The sequence below is a fragment of the Myotis myotis genome, unplaced genomic scaffold, assembly GCF_014108235.1.
Source record: "Myotis myotis isolate mMyoMyo1 unplaced genomic scaffold, mMyoMyo1.p scaffold_m19_p_14, whole genome shotgun sequence".
NCBI lineage: Eukaryota > Metazoa > Chordata > Mammalia > Chiroptera > Vespertilionidae > Myotis > Myotis myotis.
Genome location: NW_023416318.1, coordinates 21,856,866 through 21,878,277, shown reverse-complemented (window position 1 = coordinate 21,878,277; position 21,412 = coordinate 21,856,866).

The following is a 21,412-nucleotide window of genomic DNA, read 5'->3' as shown; positions in this document are numbered from 1 at the left end:
GCTTGCTAATAGATATTTATTTGATCTGAGATCAGTTTTCACCATGACACATCATCTGTGTCATAAAAGAAAGATACTGTATTAGTTTTCTAGGGCTGCCATAACCAAATACCACAGACTATGTGGCTTAAGCAGTTTCTCATAGTTCTAGAGCAGCAGTTCTCAACCTGTGAGTCGCCACCCCTTTGGTGGTCGAACGACCCTTTCACAGGGGTCGCCTAAGACCATCCTGCATATCAGATATTTAAATAACAATTCATAACAGTAGCAACATTACAGTTATGAAGTAGCAATGAAAATAATTTTATGGTTGGGTCACAACATGAGGAACTGTATTTAAAGGGCCAGAAGGTTGAGAACCACTGGTCTAGAGGCTAGAAGTCCAGGATTAAGGTGTCTGCAGGATTGCTTTCTTCTTCTTTCTTTTAAATATTTTTATTCATTTCAGAGAGGAAGGGAAAAAGATAGGAACATCAATAATGAGACAGAATCATTGATCAACTGCCTCCTTCACACCCCCTACTGGGGATTGAGCCCACAACCCGGGCATGTGCCCTGACCAGGAATTGAACCATGACCTCCTGGTTCATAGGTTGATGCTCAACCACTAAGTCATGCTGGCTAGGCCAGGGTTGCTTTCTTCTGAGGCCTCTCTCCTTGACTTGTAGGTTGTACTTTCTTGCTACGCCCTCTTTCTTCTGTGTGTTCACGTCCCTCACGTGTCTTCCTCTTCTTATAAGGACACCAGTCACACTGGATTAAGATTCTAGCCTAATAGCCTCATTTTAATTTAGTCACCTCTGCAAAGAACTTGTCTTCAAACACAGTCACATTCTGAGGCACTGGGGTTGGGATTTAACCTGAGAACTGGAAGGGGCAGGAGGACAAAATTCAGCCTACAACAGACACTTAAAAACCCCAATTTCCTTTAACTATCAGAGACTCCACATATGTATCAGGAGACTGCAATAATTGTAAGTAAACAAATGTGCTTAGGTCAATTCCCAGCATCACTTTTCCTGAGGTCTGAGAGCGTAGATCCTCCAGTCGGAGCCACTGAGGCACCCAAGCTACCGACCCCAGATGCTAACAAAAACTACCCCTCATCATTTCCAGATACTAGTATGCTGGATGTGCATTCTGCAAATGTTCCAGAATACCTATAAATGCAATGAGTGATAGAAATTCATGAAGCCTTCCTTGAAATATATGTGTGGGAGTTCAGGTACAGTCCTAACTCTGTTTCAGACTCTGTTAACATCCCTAGCACACAGCTGATGCATGATTGATACTCCATAGATGCCAATATTATCTACAAAGGCTATTTAATCCTCATTCTATATGCCCAGAGCTCACCAGATCATCCTGTGATCTTCCTAAATCTGAATTCCAACTCACAGAAATTGATGGTGAAATTTGGCTCAACAATAGATGCAATAAATACTGAGGCCTGCATTTGTAATAGTCAGGAGATTTTTGAATGTTAAGTTCTTGAGATCTCAAAAGGAATATACCGACCAGTTTCCTGGTTATATTTAAAGATATGTGATAATTCCGTGAAGATTAATTGTCATGGACATAAGCAATGAGTAACTCTGAGAGTGAGATAGTAAAACCTAATACCTTCATGTCCACCATTATATGGCTGAGAGATCATGGCTTTCAACTTTCAGTGATAGACAAATTTAATCCCAGATTTAAGATGCTTTAAATTCTTTTGTTTTGACTTTTGACAATAGGAACTGTAGTTATATTTGGGCTGGGATATGAGTGTGACCTCCCATCTCAACTCCAGCCTTTACTGCTATCTTCTTTTGAGATGCAGAAGAAAAGTAGTCAAATTTTATTTTCTTGACGATCTTATGGTTGATGGTGCTGCTTTTGGGGGGGAACTGGCAAAAACCATTTTTAAAAATGTATATATATTTTTTATTGATTTCAGAGAGGAAAGGAGAGGGAGAAAAAGACAGAAACATCCATGATGGGCAAGAATCATTGATTGGCTGAGGCTGCCTCCAGCAAGCTCCCCATTGGGGATCGACTGCACAACCTGGGCATGTGCCCTGACCGGATTCAGACTGTGACCTCTTGGTTCATAAGTTGACACTCAACCACTGAGCCATGCCAGCCGGGCACAAAAACCATTTTTGTCTGCTTACACAGACATCTTTAGCTTCTGGTTCTGTGTCACTCACTCTACACGGTTTGGGTGTTCAGGCTTAGTCACCGAGAGCTGTGGTCAATGTTGAATGAGCTTCCCAGGTGACTCTTCAAGGAAGGACTTTCGGGGAGTGTAGTAAGCAGATAGTCTCCAGCTCTGGGCTCCTTCAGGGTCTGCTCCACTGACAAAACCACATTGTTGGAGATCCCGCCTTTCTGATGGCAACTCATGTCGGTGACTGAGTATAGCAAAGGCACCAAGATCTGGCAGTTTTGGCTCTAAGTGTGGACACTGACAGGCAAGTTTCTCTCCAGAGCTCCCTCCTGGGGGGGCCCCACATATTTTTTGTGCATGTACAGCCCTTAGACTTCTTTCTCTGCCCATTCCTGCTTTTACCCCCTTCTTTTCACAGGTCTTGATCCCTAATAAACACCTTACATCCAGACTCCCATTCAGGATCTGCTTCTGGAAACCTCACCCAGGACAGCTTCCCTTTCTACCTAATCATCTTTCATCTTACTTGTCTTTTCCACTTTCCCTGAAGCAGTGGAGAGACAGTAATCGCCAACTAATTTGCAAAGAGTTCTTCAAATGTATAAGACTTTCACATGTAGCTTTCTTTTACATATTTATTTCATTAACAAACACAGGGGGGTGAAATAGACTTCCCACTGGCAGAAGGCCAACACTCTTGTGATGGGCCAGTACCACCTGACTCAAGGGCATCAGGGACATTTTATAGCTTCTGAGGGTTTTTACCCAAGATGCCAAAGGGCAATATCTAAGCTAGAGTCAGCTCTGTTTCTGAATCATGGTCAAGGAGAACAGAATACTGAGAAGGTTGTAAGGAAAGATGGGGGTGGGATTGAGGGAAATGTACAGATCTTTCTCTCCACTTTTCCAGAAGAAAAGGAACAGTGACATTCAAGCAACAGGAGCCTTGTTTATGAAGACACACTAGCCACTGAAAACATTTATTTAAGCAAAAGAAATGCAGGGGTTGGCAAAGTAGGTTTATGTAACACAGAGTTCATTTTTGTATTATTATTTATTAATCATTGTATTATTTATTTGTATTACAATTGCAACCGTACTTTTGCCCACCCTGCATTTTCTTTCCGTGGATATTCTTTCCTACGTTGGTCACCCATGTCCGGCCATTCAACATGACCACACCTATTAATTGCCATGCATATGGGCTGAATTTGTGTTTTAAGAGGCCAAGACCATCTGACACATAGGAAGAAGTGACATGCGTTTTACACGAAGCTTAAATTTCTAGGAAGGAATGAATGGCTTTGTCCTTGATCTGCCCACTGAACTCTTTTTTAATATTAATGTGCTACTGTCTACGGCCATACCACCCTGAACGCGCCAGATCTCGTCTAATATTAATGTGCTACTTAAAAGCGCATCATTTGCCTCCAAAGTAGCTCAGTGAGTGGCATCAGAGCCCATGGGCAGGCTATGAGGCCCAGAGTGAAGCAGCTGATTGCTATGTATCACACACGACTGCTGGCTCCCAAGGATCAAAATTTGAAGCACAACTTGGCAGGGAAGAGGGGTTTCCTTCTATCCCCTGGTGTTGAAACTCTAAGACTAGTGAGATCTAAGCCACCTAATTCTTGGAAAGACACTAATATGATGATACCAATTTAAAAGGTCAAAACTTCATATTTCTTCCATTAGCTCCATCGCATATGTCTCCAGTAGAACACACTGCCACGGCTTCTTTTCAAACCAGCATAACTGTGGTTTGTAGCAGGCTCAATGTACTCTTTTCCTTGCTACAGAGGCACCACACTGAAAGACACATTTCCAGCTGAATTTACACACTGCTTCTGCTTCCACCTTCCTTCCGTGCAGCTAAAAAATATAGGATTAGGCAAGAGCCAGACAGATGCTATAACTACTGCTAGAAAGAAATATAGATTGTAGGAGTGTAGACCCTGATAGAACCATGAAAATGAGAGCTGAGTGTTGAGTTTTAACTCAGCAGAAATACTTGTTCTATTTAGTGTTTGTTACCCTCAAATGGTAAATCTTAGAGAAAACAGTGCTAGAGAAGGTGAAACTAGAGGTTTATTACGAAAATGAACACAGAACTGAGGACGCATTCCGAGTCCCATATAATTGCTTCAGGGGGGCATAGCTAATCCAGTGCAGCATCAGACTGAGGGAGGGACTGGATTCAGCAGAATTTGATCTGTTATCTCCCCCTGAATATTCTTGTACTCTTTTGGTTGGGGTGTTTTCATCTCACTCTAACATAAACAGTGCCTAGGAATCATGTTGTTTTATTAAGACTAGGGACTTTTCTGAAGGGAAAAAAGAAAGTTTGGTAATAGAACATGATTATTCTTCCCTGTGATTATAGGCTAAAGTAAGCAGACTTTTTCCCCTCTCCCAAAATTAGCAAGATGGCCCAGCCTGCTTCAGAGAAGGGTTGTCATTCATTCATTCATTCATTCATTCATCCATTCATTCATGGGCAAAGCATTTGTTGAGCCTGCATTACAGGGGCTGACATTATAAAATGAGTAAGACTGAGTGTCTTAAAGTGCTCCATTGCTTGTATATAGTAAAATCTCCAGTGGTTGACTAATTGCCCAATTTTTACCCCTTCCTGTACCCATGCCTTTTCCATGTAACCTTGTAGTAGTCTCCCACTCTGACTGTGCTGAGGCACATGTTTTGTTTGGTCAACAGGACAATCCCAAGTTTGGAGCAAACAGAGACTTGAGAAAACCTGGGAGACTGGATGGCTCATTCTATTCTTTTTGTTTTCAACTTTATTGAGGAATAATTGACAAATATAACTGCATTTATTTAAAGTGATAATTTGATATATATGGCATTAAGATAATTAACATATCTATTACTCACATATTTAACTCTTTCTGTGTGTGTAGTGAGAATGCTTAAGATCTACTCTTAGCAACTTTCAAGTATAGAAGGCCGTATTATTAATATAGTCACATGCTGTACATTAATTAGATCCTTAGAACCTATTCTTCTCATAACTGAATATTCATGCCCTTTGACTGAAATCTTCCCATTTCCACCTCCCCCCAAGTCCTGACAACTACCATTCTATTCTTGGTTTCTATGAAATTGGCTTTTGAAAAAAGATTTCACATATAAGTTATACCATACAGTATTTGTCATTTTCTGTCAGGCTTATTTCACTTAGCATAATGCCCTCCAGGTTCATTCATGTTGTGACAAACAGCAGTATTTTCTTATTTTTTATGCTTTTTTTTCTTATAATCTTTACATATCCATCCTTGGCTACTGTAAATAACACTACAGTATATATGGGAGTGTAGGGGTTTCTTTGATATCCTGGGTTTTTTAAAAAATATATTTCTTTATTGGTTTCAGAGAGGAAGGGAGAAGGAGAGAGAGATAGAAACATCAATGATGAGAGAGAATCATTGGTCAGCTGCCTCCTGCATGCAACCCACTGGAGATTGAGCCTGCAACCCAGGCATGTGTCCTTGGCCAGAATCGAACCTGGGACCCTTCAGTCCGCAGGCTGACGCTCTATCCACTGAGCCAAGCTGGCTACGGCTGATATCCTGTTTTTATTTCCTCTTGATATATACCCAGCAATGGGATTGCTGGATCATATTATAATTCTCTTTCTAAAATTTTGAGGCATTGCCGTACTAATTTCCATAATGGCTATAACAATTTACACTCCTACCAACAGTGTGTAAAGGTTCTCTTTTCTCTATATCTTCACTAACACTTGTTATCTTTTCTTTTTTATGATAGCCATCCTGGCACATGTGAGGTGATATCTCCTGGTTTTGGTTTGCATTTCCCTGATGATTAGTAACGTTGAGCATCTTTTATATTCCTATTGGCCATTTGTATGTCTTCTTTGGAAAAATGCGTGTTCATGTATTTGTCCATTTTTAAATTTGGTTATTTTCTTTTCTTTTCTTTTCTTTTCACAAACTCTATTGACATCATTCAACATTTAAGTTGATGGAGAAAAAAAACATATTTAGCAAATGATATATACACTTGCTATTTATTATGTCTCAAAACAACAACCAAAGTAAAGTTTTAATGGAGAAGAGCATATGTAGCACGCTTTTTCATATCTTAAATTTATTATGTTGTGATATTTATTTTATTATCAAAGAATTTGCAGGCTAATGAAGAGAAGAGAGAGGAAAGAATGGGCTAAACAGAGTTAACTTAAGAGATGAAAAAAACTTTAAATCCATATGTATACATATATATGCATATGTGCATATATATACATACACATCTATCTGGTTGAGTTATTTAATGGGAAGTAATATGTACTAAATATGTCTGCTACCTTCCCAATTCTTGTCCAGAAATCAGGAGTCTTGTATGACCATGATTTATCGACCTTTCTATATGTCTAAAATGGGATACTTACACTTGTCCTATCTCTCTTTCAGATGTATTGTGAGATTAAAAATGATAATGGAAGTGAAAAGGCTTTTAATTCTAAAAGAGAAATGTTCTCACAATTGCCAAAATTATTATTTGATCTACTTAAAAACAGAATGGATATTCTTGGCAAAGCTTAAGATTTGTTGTCTCCTCCAGCTATATAACAAGAGTGACTACCATTTATTGAGCAGCTGCTACAAAACACTGTATGAGTCATTTATAAAAATCATTGCTAATGCTCAAATGACTCTGCAAAATAGACTTACTCATCCCTGTTTTACAGAGAAATAGTTGAGAAAAAAGGGGCTAAGTGAGCTCTACCTGGTTAACTCAAACTTGAACCTCCAAGTCGCACAAAGTCCACATGGCACGGCCAGAATGATCTGCCAAAGTCTAAAAAGTTAGTTTTCCTTTTCCTCCCGCTCCACTGAGATTCTCCTGGGATTTTTCATGCACACACTCATCAGCATCACCTTCCCTCTCTCCCTATACCAAGTGTGTTGAGTAAATCAGTCATTTGGGTTAAAAAAAAAAAATCAATCTCGACCAACATTGGATGGCATTTGGGCTTAATAAAAGAACTCTGTGAAATTCTTTCTTTGTTTTCATCTGGTTATTAGTGGGCTGAGTTTCTGTGCTTCTGTGAAGATAGAATTAAAATGAACTGACAGTGTCCTCTAAGCAGTTTTGCAAATCTAAGTGCCACCATTTTCCCATTCAATCCTCAGCTTAGGGCTGGTGTTCATGGAAGACAAATAAGGATTTTCCTTTTGCTCTTTTGTTCCAGGTCAGCCAAGACCCAGGCCACTCAGGAGAAACGGGGCCCTGCCAAGTCCATTGCCTCTCCACGGTCGAGAACAGAGCATGCTCAGCTGAGGGGAAACGGAAGACAGAGTTCAAGAAGAGAGCATTGAGTTCTAATTACCTTGATACTCTGTTTTTAAAATTTGTCTTGCTAATCCTTATAATGCATCTAACTTATTAGTGCAATCGTACAGATATTGGAAGCATGTGCTCAAAAGTATTTTACAGACGGAGAAGATGATAATAAATGTTGGGGAACCACTGAAGCAGAGCAATATTGGCAATTAGCCCCATTGATGGCTTAAATCTGAGTTTTTTGAACCCCTGGGATGGCTTGTTTTCTTCATGATTTATAGGAGAGCGATAGTTCTTTGGATAAGATGAGAATGACAATAACACTACCTTTTCCCCTACCAATCTTGTATCAGGTTTTACCTAGGAAGATGAATCAATGTATTTGCACTAAACACCCCGCTCTTTGTGGCTCCCTCTGATAGTAACTGTGCTAGTGAGCTATATCTAAATGGCAGAGGACTGATAACAGTCAAAAGGCAGCTCGGTTTCAACTCTCATACAGCAACCAGAATCCCAGAAGCTCAGGGCCAGATAATAACCAGATAGCACCGAAAAATTCACTCCAGCAATTATTTTTTATTAAGCCTATATGGCATCTAATAATGATTGAGATGAATTTATTTAAACTCAATGACTAATTTTTAATGCTCACTTTTCCAGTTAGTGACCGTTGTGACTCCTCATGTGACCCCAAGTCACCTTGGATTCACCTTAATTTCCTAAACAGGCCTGCATATCCTGTTCATTATGCATGAAGCCCTTTTTGCAGTGGTGAGCACTGTCTCACCTCCTCTTGACTTTTGTTAATCTGACAGCCATGCAGTCCTGTCTTGGGGAATATTGCAAAGCATCTCCAATTCAATAGCATTTCTGTGGGCGAGGGACTTTATGTCATTACAAAAGTTCCGTAGTTGATTTGAATGTTATATCCCTGTTGTGGAATTATGTTTGGACTTTATCCTAAAGGACCGGAAAGGGATTGTGTTTGTTTTGTTTGAACATTTCTTATCACAGCACTATGTTGGAGACAAACCCCGATGACATAAACATTCAAACACCACCTTCCGATGGAATATTGATTTATAAAACAACAATGCACAGCTGCCAAGCTTCGCTCTTGAATACAGAAGGTCTTCAATTCCCAACAAATTACTGGCATTTCTACCAATTTACACATTAGAGTTTCCTCAGAATATGTCACAGTTCTTAATATTCCAGTCACCTTCCTTTTCAGCTTTCCCTCTTGAAATCTGTGTGCGAGGAGGAGGGGGAGTGAAAAAGTAGAGCATTTGTAAAATTGGAGTTAAAAAAAAATCTAGATCAACTTTTATCCTTGGGCAAATTATGCACAGAGTTCAATTAAACCACTATATGTATTTGTAGATTGAAGAATCAGAGGTGGAGGAGGGGTCAGAGACACTGAGAACAAAGTTTCTGTTCTTTGAACAAAATCCTTTTGTAAGGCCCCCATGCCACCTATTCTGCTTGTTAATGTTTTGACTGGGAGTATCTAGCAGTGTCATCAGCAGCAGAATATTTTTCATACCATTTTTAAAAATGCTTTCTGTGTGCAAGCTAGCTCTCTTTAGCAAAGCACCCGATCCTTTGCCAGCTCTGGTATATGTCTCTTAAGGGAATATTTTTGTTAATTGCAAATATTTGATTGACAAACATAAGATGCAATTAGTAGTCAGGCACAGTAGGAATGTGCAGTGAACTGGATCCCTGAACCGACGGATCTCAACTCTCTCAGCTTGATCTGAAATCGACTAGAGCATTTCAACCATATGTTTGCCTCAAACTTCCTATTTCCTAGAAACGTTGCTTATTTCCCCAAACTTGCTCCTTTTCACGTTGGTTCACCGAGGGAGCTAATTCCTCTCTGACCACGCCAAATAAAGGAAGCTAATTCTTCGCAAGCGTCAGTCTGGTGGGGCTCTTTGACCATGACGGTAAAAATGAACGTGGACAAGATTACACAGGCCCGATTTTCCTTTCCAAAGCTGCAGTTGAAGAAAGACTCCAGCCTCTTTTGAATTCAGACATTATTTTAAAACGCTATTTAAAACAACCTGGCACCACCGGACGACCTCTATCAATAAAACTTTGCTTCTTTACATCTACAGCAAGAGGGGTCCTTTGTTTTGTTTTACTGTGGCACGTGAAAAAGAAATTCCATTTTTTAAACTATCCAAGGCATTATTAAAGGCATTCTTTATGCCCCAAATTAGTTGAAGGTATTGGAGTCTGATGCTATCAGATATTCTAACACCCCTTACCCTCCAGGGAATTAATTAAAACTCACTTAAAACTCTTAAAATTTGGTGGAGAAGAGAGAACCTCAAAGCCTTGAGAATATGTAAGCTGTCTTCCTACCTATAGGATGTAAAAAACAAAGTTGAAAGACAAAAAATAATCTAGTCAAATGGGGTTTACAGCACTACAGCACCAGTTGTCATTTTTTTCCCCACAGACAGATGCAATTCACATGTTATTTGGGGGGATGCACTATACAATATGAGTTGCTCTCTTTAAATGATAAGGAAATAGATATCAACATTGTGGGTAAAGAGATAAAGAATCTCTCACAGCAGGAGGGCAGCGTACAGCCTGCTTAGGTACATCCTGCAAACACTGGGCAAATGATGTGGGGCCTTCCACAAAGATGGGAACCTAAAACCCAGGGAAATTTTAAATGAGTTTAAGGACGTACTGGAAGTGCTCCGTGATATGGAAATATGGGGCAGAAATCCTGACATGCAGCCCATGGAACCAGAATGCTTGTCAAGTCTGTCAATTATAATGTGCCACATTCCAAAGACAGCTGTAAAAATGGGCATCGTAAGGCGCCACTCTGGTTCCTCCTGACCATCCTCCTAACTTTAGAAAAGTGGCCATTAATTTTTTAAAAGTAGCCGTCTGCTCTAAACATACAAATAAACGGTATTCTTCATGTTTGGAATAGAAATAAAACCAGTGGAGAGCAAAGTAGGAATCTGGACAAATAAAAAAGATTCATGTTCTCTAGCTCTTCTCTTTTTTCCTTCCATGGAGTGATGTCTCAAGCTTAGGGACCATGAAAATGTATGAGATGGATCTGGCTTAGGTACTGACATAGCAGGTTCATTGGGTGCTTTTACCATTCGTCAAGAGAGCGTCTAAACTGCACATAAGCTCACCCACCGTTTGGGTGTCACAGATCCTTGGAATGAGAGAAAGTTAGAGGTGGACAGGAACAGGAAGGAAATCTGCCCATTCAACAGATGTAGCATCAGGGAACAGGTGAGTGCTTTGAATAACTGCAAGTGATTACCAGTGTCTACCTCTGGATAATATGATTTCAGCCCCTTGATTCAGGAAGGGCAAGGGGGAAAGGAGAAATCCAAGCAAAGAATAAATGGAAGCAGCTACACTTGGATGATTAGGTGACAGCTTTCTGAGATGAATGTTTTTGTGAGGAGGGGTTGGTAAGAGAAAGGGGATGCAAGTTTTTTCCGTTAGAACAGGATAACACCTCAGGCGGTGTGTCCATACCAGGAGCTTTCTGACAGAAAATCAAATGGTGCACTTGGCAGGACTGCCACATTTTTCAGGTCTGCATTTACCTCTGTGCTTCCTTCAGAGAAGACCACTTGCCCTCAAGGAATCTGATCTCCGGTCAGAGCTCTCTCATTTTCCTCAGTTTCCCATTTGTTTGCTAATGCTCTGGTCTTTACAGGAGCTCACACCTATGATTTGAAAGGCCTTTGGTGGAGGAACCCTTCTCTTTCTTTACAAACCTCTGCAGTTCCTAGTAGGGCTCTCTGCTACTCTACCAGAGCTGCTCAAACTTAAGGTTACATCAGAATCACCTTCTAAGTCTGTTGTTTTTAATTTTTATTGTTAAAAGTATTACATATGTCTCCTTCCCCCCGCCCCCCATTGAACTCTTCTACCCGCCCCCTTACCCCCAGGCCTTCACCACCCTATTGTCTGTGTCCATGGGTTATGCATATATGCATACTAGTACAAGTTCATTTAAATGAAGATTCCTGGGCCTCATCCAAGAGTTTCCAATACAACAGGTTTGGGGTGGGGCCTTGCCACTGGTATTGCTGATCCAAGTACCACACTTTGAGAACCACTGGTCTCTATATTCAATGTTCCATATGTGCTATTAACTAACAGAATTCTTAACCTCAGCTGTATAGAAATAGATATTAAAAGTCTGAGAATGAAATAATGCCTGGCGTGTATTAGCTGCTCAACAAATATTTTTGATTGATTAATTGAGTTGAGGCTTGATGTCACCCTCTATTTACTTACATCAGTAACAACAACAACAACAACACACAATTTACGAAGTTGAACAGGTTCCCAAACATTTCTCCTTTGGCCATACTCTAGGTAGGATTCAAATCTCATTTGTGGCTCTTTGTGGCTTTGTGAAATTGGTCAGCTTCTCCATTATATAACATTTCTAAATCTTCATTTCCTCAGTTATAAAATGGAGGGAAATGGGATATTGTGGGGATTAAATATAACTATTATTACAATTCTTCTGCGCACAGTGCCTGAATGCAAAAAGACTCCTTTTTTCTCAGATAACTATTGGTGAAAAAAAGTGTTCTATCAGTAACAGAAACTAATAAGAGGCATTCTTTAAAACAAGAAGTGCATCCTAAATTATGCCTCAGTATACAATTCTCTAAATAGGAAAAATCTGCTTGCAACCTGCGTGTTTATCAGTGTGACTTCTATGCCAAAAAACAGCATAGAAATCCTCTGCACTAAAAAATGCATCTATTAGGACATTTGTTGCAATTAATCAGTTTGTTTTAATTTATGAGGAATCACTAAATGTTTTAATGGGTTAGCGCAGAATGAGTAAATAATGGGAAAATTTAAAAACCAGTGCACTGAGTGACCCAGATGTTCATCATCTGTTTGAAAGCGCGCGCACACACACACACACACACACACACACACACACACACACACACACACACACACACACACACACCTGTGGCTTGGTAGTAAAAAGCAAAGAATATTTTGTGTACCTTTGTTAGTTTTCTTTCAAAAATATATTTTAAAACCCTTAAAAAACAAGAATTAAAAAAAAAAACATATCAGAACAGGTTTATCGTTAGGTTTACATTTCTTGATATTTTTTGGGTCAGATATTTATACCTTTGGTTCTTTATACAAATAAGTAAAGCTGACTCATTTTATAAATGAGTTCCCACCATTCAAGGATATAAGTAGACCACTCAATTCTATATAATAAATATATTATTTATGTATTTATTTTCATTTAACTTAAATAAAAAGTTATGTGATTATTACTATGCCTCTAGCATTAGTTTAAGTGCCTTACAAATATGAACTCATTTAATCCCCCAAATAACCCGATGGGATTGATATAATAAACAACATCATCTCCACTTACCAGTTAGGAAAGTATAGCACAAACTAAGAAAATTGCCCCAAATCACAAATGGCGTAGCAAGGATTCAAACCCAAGCAACCTGGTTCTGAGTCCCTGTTCAGTGTACACTACCTTCTAATCAGCCACCATGTGATCAACACTAGGTTGGATGATGCAAGGGAGTAAGTGCCCCTGCCTTCACGGAATTTACTACCTCCCTGGGATTAAGAATGCTACAGCAATTCCTTAAGTGACAAGTGACAATATTTATGATGTATAGACAGAGGCCACAAACTGGGGAACCACAGATAAAATATAGCTCGTGAATATGTTTTATTTGGCTCAAGAATATTGTGAAATAGTTGAGCTAATGGTTTAAATGGAAAATTTTATATTCCAGATTTTCAACTGTAAAAAAACCCCAAAACTCTTAGTTTTAGAAACATTGTGCCCAAATTCTTTCATGAAACAATCAGATGGCACTAAATCTTCTTCTGTTTGCTTTAGTACCTGGCAGACATTCACACATGTGCATTTTTATCACATGGAGGTCACTCACTTATGTTACTTGCTTAGCCCCTAGGTGGACCCCCAAGTATGTAGACAGAGCATCCTTCCTAAGAAAAAGGTGTGTGAAGCCCTGGAATATATGTAAAGACCCCAGGAAGCAGCATGTGATTTGCACTGAACTTTAAAAGAGGAAGAGGAGCCCTGACCAGTTGGGCCCCGTGGATAGAGCATCGGCCTGTGGACTCAAGGGTTCCAGGTTCGATTCTGGTCAAGGGCATGTACCTTGGTTGCGGGCGCATACCCAGTGGGGAGTGTGCAGGAGGCAGCTGATCGATGTTTCTCTCCCATCGATGTTTCTAACTCTCTATCCCTCTCCCTTCCTCTCTGTAAAACATAAATAAAATATATTTTTAAAAAATAAAAGAGGAAGAGGACAGGTAGTTATAACAAGACTGTGTGAGCTACCTGATTCTTTCTGTGCCCTAGAGCAGACTCTTACAAAATAGTTCTTCTACATTCAACCAAATATTGAGTAAACTTTATGACTGATATTTTTCTGACACTCATTTCTGTGGTGACTACCATTTGACTAGAGTCAAAATATTCTTGCTGGAGTAGTGAATATTGTTTATGCACTGAAGTAGGACTAATCTTATTCCTCTGAACTAAAAGTCTCCTCTAAAATACATGCTACACGAAGTCAGGGATCTGTTCGTTCAGATCAATGTTGTATTTTTAGAATCTAATACTGTGTCTGGAAGTGATAGAAGAACTCAAAAAATGTAAGAGGAAGGAAGGGAGAGAAGGAGAAAGAGGGAGAGAAAGACCAACTAACCATGGCATCTGATGCTAGAATTGGACTTCCTGCCCACAGCTGTCCCTTTGCCCTATCTCCACCATCACTGGATGTGGCTATTTGATTAGATCTGGTCCATGACTTGTTTGTGGAAGCGAGGTGTCATTTCTGCTCTGGGAAATTAACTGCTGAAAGGAGGCCCTTCAGAGATTTCTTTCACCTGCCACTATAACCATCAATGCTCCTGATAGAGGCTGCTCTGTCCCCTGGTCCCCAAGACGAGGCTAACATGCGGCACAGCCTCCAGCCTAATGTGGTAGACAAGGTGTAAGCAAACACTAAACCTCTGGTGTCTTCAGCCACTGAGATTCCGAGGTTGTTTGTTACCACAGCACGATCTTGCATATTTTCACTGTTTCTCTGACTGTTACCTACAAAGTTCTCTATGATCTAATCTTCTGCCTCTCTGACCTCTTCCCCCATCTCTTTTCCTCTTTCTTACTCTCCTCTGCTATACTTTCTCTTCTAGAGCATACCAGCTTTATTCCCAACTCTAAAATACATGCTACATGCTACATTTTGCTCTGTATAAAATGCTTTATGGCTACATCTAGATCTGTGCTCAAATCTCCTTCTCAAGGCAGAAGTCCCTGAATATATGTCTAAAATAATGCCCCTTATTCCTTTCTCTAATCTTACCCTTTTTATTTTTTCCCCCTATACCTTAGATAGTTTCTCTTCATCGTTTTACTTTCTGTCTCTAAAGCTAAAATGTAATCTCCTTGAGGGTAGGGACATTATTTTGTTCATAGATATTCTCCTAGCTCCTTGAACAGTGCCTGGAGTACAGTAGATGATTACTAAACATTCATATCTGTTAAGTGAATGAATTTATTTGGGCATCAGTTTTCTCATCTGAAAGTATACATTTACAGGACCCTCAGCCTACCCCATAAGGATATGCTTTACTTTTAGAAGTATCCTATATAATAAAAGGGTAATATGCAAATCAACCGAACAGCAAAATGACCAGTCGCTATGATGCCCACTGACCATCAGGGGGCAGACACCAAATGCAGGAGCTGCCCCTTGGTGGTCAGTGCACTCCCACAGGGGGAGCGCTATTCAGCCACAAGCCAGGCTGACGGCTGGCGGGCACAGTGGTGGTGGCAGGTGCCTCTCCTGCCTCTGTGGCAGTGCTAAGGATGTCCGACTGATGGCTTAGGCCCGCTCCCTTAGTGTACCTAAGCCATCAGTTGGACATCCTCCGAGGGCTCCTGGACTGCTAAGGGTCACATGCCGGGCTGAGGGACACCCCCCCTCCCCCAGTGCAAAAATGTTGTGCACCAGGCCTCTAGTACAGTATAATGTATTTTATTTTCTCACCACAAGACAGGTTAGTTCACTTAATTGCTTCTGTCTAAGGAGTCAAGAGGAAACATCCTAACAATAAATGATGCATTTGGGTCCAATGGGTTTGCTTTCTTGGTTCCTTGGGTATTTTACAGCCTCAATCTCTGTTTTCATGTTGAAATAACTTCAGAAGAAACTATGAGAACCAGCATGCACTGGAAGGCTGCACTGGAAGTTGAAATCCTTCATTCTTCTCAAAGAAGAAACTATTTGTCATTTACCGGCAGAGTTTTGCTTTGTCATACAAAGTTTATTGATTCTTTTATAGCAGCCTTGTTTGAAAGTTAATTTGGAATTTAAACAAGGACCTCTTTGAGAAATGGTGAACATTTAATTTTTTATGCAGAGCCTTCAGAATGTTTAGTAATGGGTTATGAGTCACACAGAAGCTTCATTTCCCACTCTGACTTCTACACAATACAATTTTCCTTATACAAGACAGCACATCTCAGTCAACTCTGGAAATATAAATTTATAATTTCCCCCTTCTTAGAGTTGGCCATACAATACAATTACCATAAGAAGATTGCTTTAAACATGCAATTATAAATATGGCATGATTCTATAAATTATCTGTAATTTATTTATAAATCTTCTGCAAGGGCTAATGTTTAACACATGCACATATTTTTTTATATTTCCTTTCCTTTCAGTTCTGTGATATCATTAGATAAATATACTTAATGAGGGTTTATTATGGAAATAAAACAATCTACGCAGTATTGTATAGCCTACTGTATTATGAAAGAGTTATTTTAAAAGCCTATTAAAAGTCCCTGCTTGGGCTTGTCAAACTTCATGTGAGTGAGGAATGATAACCTAGAAGAAAATCCCCATTCTGATTATTCAATCAAATACATTCTCCTGTATTTTTCAATCAGATCAGCTCTTTTCTCTTTCAGTTACTTCTTGTCTATAAGTCATAGTCAGATAAAACTGTAAGTCAAAAGAATAATTTCTTCTTCATGACACTGCCACAGGTATTAAAAAAAAAAAAAAAAGACTAGATTGTGAGTCAACTTTTTCATGCACTAGAAAAGCAGAAGAAAAACATATTCCTTCCATAAATGACAGCTCTAAGGTCTAAGCATGAATTAGTATTTTTTTTTAAAAGAAATGTATTAAGAATATGTAGCTAGATTTTGAAGTTGTGTGTATCAAAGGCAAATGTGATGTGATATTATAACCAGAGAAATGTATTTTAACCTTACTGACAATGGGGTGCCTCAGTTTTGATTTGTAAAATGGGATTCCCCCAGTAAATGAGACAGAAGACCATTTATGACATTTTTAGATCAAAGAGAGGGCTGACATGCCCTGTCCCAATCCGTTTGACGTAATTCACCCATCCTACTATGTTTTTCAACTAAAACAAACAGACATCAATCAAACCAAGCCCCATGACGTGGGTTCTAAGATCCTAGCCTCATCATCTCTGTATCCTTAAGTGCACCCTTCATCTACCAGCTGCTAATTAAGATGCTGCATACAAAATGATATACAAGTGACCTACCACCAGAAAGGCCTGGAAACAAACATGGAGGAGGACTCAAAACAAGTCTACTGTTTTGTAGATACCACACCACGTGTACTTACCTACATATACAAATAGAGATGGTTACAGACAAAGAAGGAACAGGCAATGTTAGAAATACTTTAGCTTTATAACATGAACAATGCTGATATGTGTCTAATCCACAGGGCATTAGGCATCCCATAGTGACAGCATCTGGACAGGTGAGTGTGTTTTTTCTATTACTTTTTAGATAGTCTTTTAAGGACAACCTAGAGGGAAAAAAATGGTTTTCAAAACACCTTTTCCCTTTTTAAAAAATATAAGCAAAGGTTGCATTACCTACCCTGAAATAAAATCTTACTCAAAATTTGAACAACCCCAACTTATACAGAAGGGATACAAGTAAGGGTAGAAGATCTGCTATGCTGTTTTCTCCTTACTCACTGCATATGGTAGCCCCCATGGTATTGCCCAAGGTCATTACAGAGAACACTAGGGCTCCTAGTTAGAGAAACAGAAACTCAGGTCCATTAAAAATGAATCGTTTTTAATGGTACCTGACAATGTACCTGACTATGTTGCTATATCAATGTTGCATTCACTAAATACGTAAGGACATAAAATTTATATGCGTTGTTTATAATATATGTTTAATATTAATATACATATGACCAGGTCTATACACATAGGCCACTCTTAAACCAGTTGATAAGGACAAGTAAAAAACGATGGGAACCATAATTTGGTTCCTTACTGTGATTGTGGGAAACAAGGGGTGGTATATTTTTCCTCTATTGGACATGCTTTCAGAATCGGGCATGGGGATTTACATGCACACCCTGCATCATTTATATAACAGTGGCACCAATAATAACAAGGCTGATGCTCATTAGCAAACAGTGCTACTTTTCTGAAGCGAATGCTAGGCATGGCTGAAATGAAAGTCCTTTTTAGACAGAAGAGACAAACCTGGAAATAGGAATCTATATCTTGGCCCTGTGACTGTTTAGTGCAATGTTCTCATCTTTAAGGAGAGAGAGGAAGAGAAGGAGGGAGGGAGGGAAGGCAGGAGGAAGAGAAGAGGGAGGGAGAGAGAGAGGGAGAGGGAGAGAGAAATAGAGAAAGAGAAAGAGAGAGAGAGAGAGAGAGAGAGAGAGAGAGAGAGAGAGAGAGAGAGAGATGCTTTGCATAATACCTTACAAGCACCACAAAGAAATATGATGTGCCTGATTACTATGCTGTTGCCATCTAGTTTCTGAAAAATATCCGTCCAATCTGAAGAACTTTCCTCATTAAGAAACTGGGGCCACATGTCACTGGGGAGGAGGGACCCTAGGAAAACAGTTCTTTTAAAAAAAAGAGAAAAATCTCTACCACTAAGTTTGGACAAGTAATTGCCAGGAAGGAAAGATAGCCTTTCCTAAGGAATTAAAACTTAGTTGTCAAGTTGCCCTCCAAAATTTTCCTCAGTCCCCGTCTTACCCCATTTTCTCATCTGCACGCCTGCTGCTGTTGTGCTGGTGGTTGTTTTTCTTAAGGATAATTTTTGCTTCTAAAGACTGAGGAGGAATAATCAGGTGCTTGAGTAGTGGTGTCTCTGTTCATCTCCCCCCACACGTGACGGCTTTCTGTCTGGCGCTTTGTCAGGGCGCTGCCAGAGCAGACTTCCTGGGCTCCCTTTGTTATCCTCGCCTGATAAATAAACAGCACAAAATTACCGAACTTATTATGGTAATTGAGAGAGGGAAATGGAATGCGGAGCCTGCCCCCCTATCTATTACACTGTCCTTACAGAAGTTGGCGACACCGCAGAGGCTGGTGCCACACCAGCCCCTTTCCTGTGCCCCCCTCTCTCCCCGCAGCCCCCCAAGCCTCCGCGATGATTGCTTTCTGTCCATCTTGAGCTGGGTGTCAGTTCATTTAGATTTACATCAAGTAGTAAATTAAAATAATCACTCAGCAAACACTCTGAGCTCAGTTTTCCCTTTCAGTCAGGAGTTGCGCGAGCTGCTTGAAGCATTCAAGCAGAAAATATTGCTGTCTAGATATTTGTCCTCTGGGTGATAAAGGAGGCATTGTCTTGGGACCCACTCAGGCCTCGGAGCCGATCGTCGCTGTGCATCACAGCTGTGAAGTGCGCTTTGTTATGTGTCTGAGGACTCGGGTTCAGGACCTTGTTTTTCTTGAAATACCAGACTGATCAGAGCTGCATATGTTCAGGGGGAAGCAGGGGTCGGTGGTTCTCTGTCCACATTTTCACTAGATTATTCTTGGACAGAACTCTGGGAAAATAGCCTGCAGCCTAAACCATCCCGAGAGTTTTTGCTTTGTCTTAATGCATTTTCTTTCTTTCTCTCCCTTGCATCTTTCTTTTTCTATTCTTTTCTTTTTTTTTTTTTCCTCCTTCAGAGTCTGCCTTGTGACAGTCCTGGAAAATGCTGGAGTTTATCTGCATGAGTCAGAAACAACGGCTGGCGGCACGGCTTTGAACCCGCTGCCATAATGTACCAAGTTATAAACCTGTTTCTTTGTGTTCTCGTTACAGTACATCTCTCTGCCCATTTAGAAATCAGAATGCAGAGTTCAATCACCTGGGATGAAATATAGAACGGGCTAAAGAGGCTTTTCACCATTTGTAAATGATCAGTGGAATCTTGAAACAAAACAAGGAGTTGATGGGGTAAACAAATCAGGATTTTTGCTCGGAATGAGTTATTTTTTTTAAAGAGGAAAATTATCATTTGTACATCTCTAAGCCATTACATTTTTATTTCAGCCTTTTTTTTTGTAGCGATGTTATTGCTAGGCGTGCTTGAGGAATAAAATATTTGTCGCTCTAAGTAGTGAGAGAAAAACATCAGATGATAAAGAGCATTGGGGTAGGCATCTGAATGAAAATTGGAATTTTTTGTCAGTTATCTGAGTTTTTCCAACTAGTTCCACATGCTTGGCTAATTGACTGCTGTTATCGATTGTTTTGGCCAGATATTTGGCATTGTGTTGCATTTGTATTAAAGTCAAGGTATCTATAGTGAATGTGGTATTTTATATATTCCTTATCTCTGTGTTATGGCTAAATATATATATCTTCAATTATAAAATACTCTATTCATACACAGAAATGGAAATACTGTAATATGCAAAAAATTGCTATGAGTGAAATTGGATGGACACATGTATTTGCACACACATACATATGGAAACACGCATGACTTCCTCATAAATGAGTGATTTCAGATTCTTGAATTTAAATGCATTGCCTTTTGGGGTGTTCTCACTCAGTGGTGAATGGAGCTCTGGCTCTGTCCCTGTGACCCACCACAACCATTGCAAAGCTCATCCTTTGGACCCCAGGAATCTTCCCAGTGAGGCTGCATCTATAAGAACTAGAGGTTCCATTGCACAGGCAATGCCAAGCCCTGAGATTATGCCACAGCCTGTGAAAATAAATGGAAAGAATCACCGGACCAGAAAGGAAAGTCATACATTATTTCCAGTCTTATATGATGGTTTGTAATCTTTTGTGTCTAGTAAGTACCAATTTACTTCAGAAATATAGGTTGAAGGAACCAAACCAGAATTTTGATTATGCGTTGCTTGGGGTCCAGAGTCAGGGAGCCTTAACCTTGGACAAGTTGCCTAACCATTCCGGGGTCCCAGTTTCTTCATTTGTACAATGGGAATGTTATTGACATGTACCTCATTTGGTTGTTAAAATTATTTAATGAATAATGTATATGAAATGCTTAGAATGCTGCCTAGCACATAGCTAATATTTAACAAATATTTTATTAACTATGTGATGATAATAATGATAATAATCCCCACAAGTATAAAGGCCATCCTAAAGCCAGGGAACACAAAATGGTTTGGGCAGATCTGCCCTAATTTTCTAAGGTAAATGCATACATCACAATCAGGTTGTCCTGAATTAGGTTCAGCTATTAAAATTATGTGCCTGGGAAAATCACTTCACTTCTCTAGTTTGTATTCTCTATGTGATACGGTAATAACTGTCACATAGAGTTGTTCTGAACATGAAAATAGATAGTACATATAAGTTGCTTAGCATAATACATGACCAACAGGACTGTCCCCAAAATATTCAGGATCCCAGCCCTCCCCCCCCCCAAAAAAAAAAAATCCTTTGTAACTATTTAAATAGTATTACAAAATTTAAAGGCAAAGCATTGAAAATTTAGAAAAATGAGTAGAGAAAAAGGACGTAGGCATATTTGTGTGTGTGTATAATCAATATAAAATCTTCAGTGTCCAGGCACCATTTCT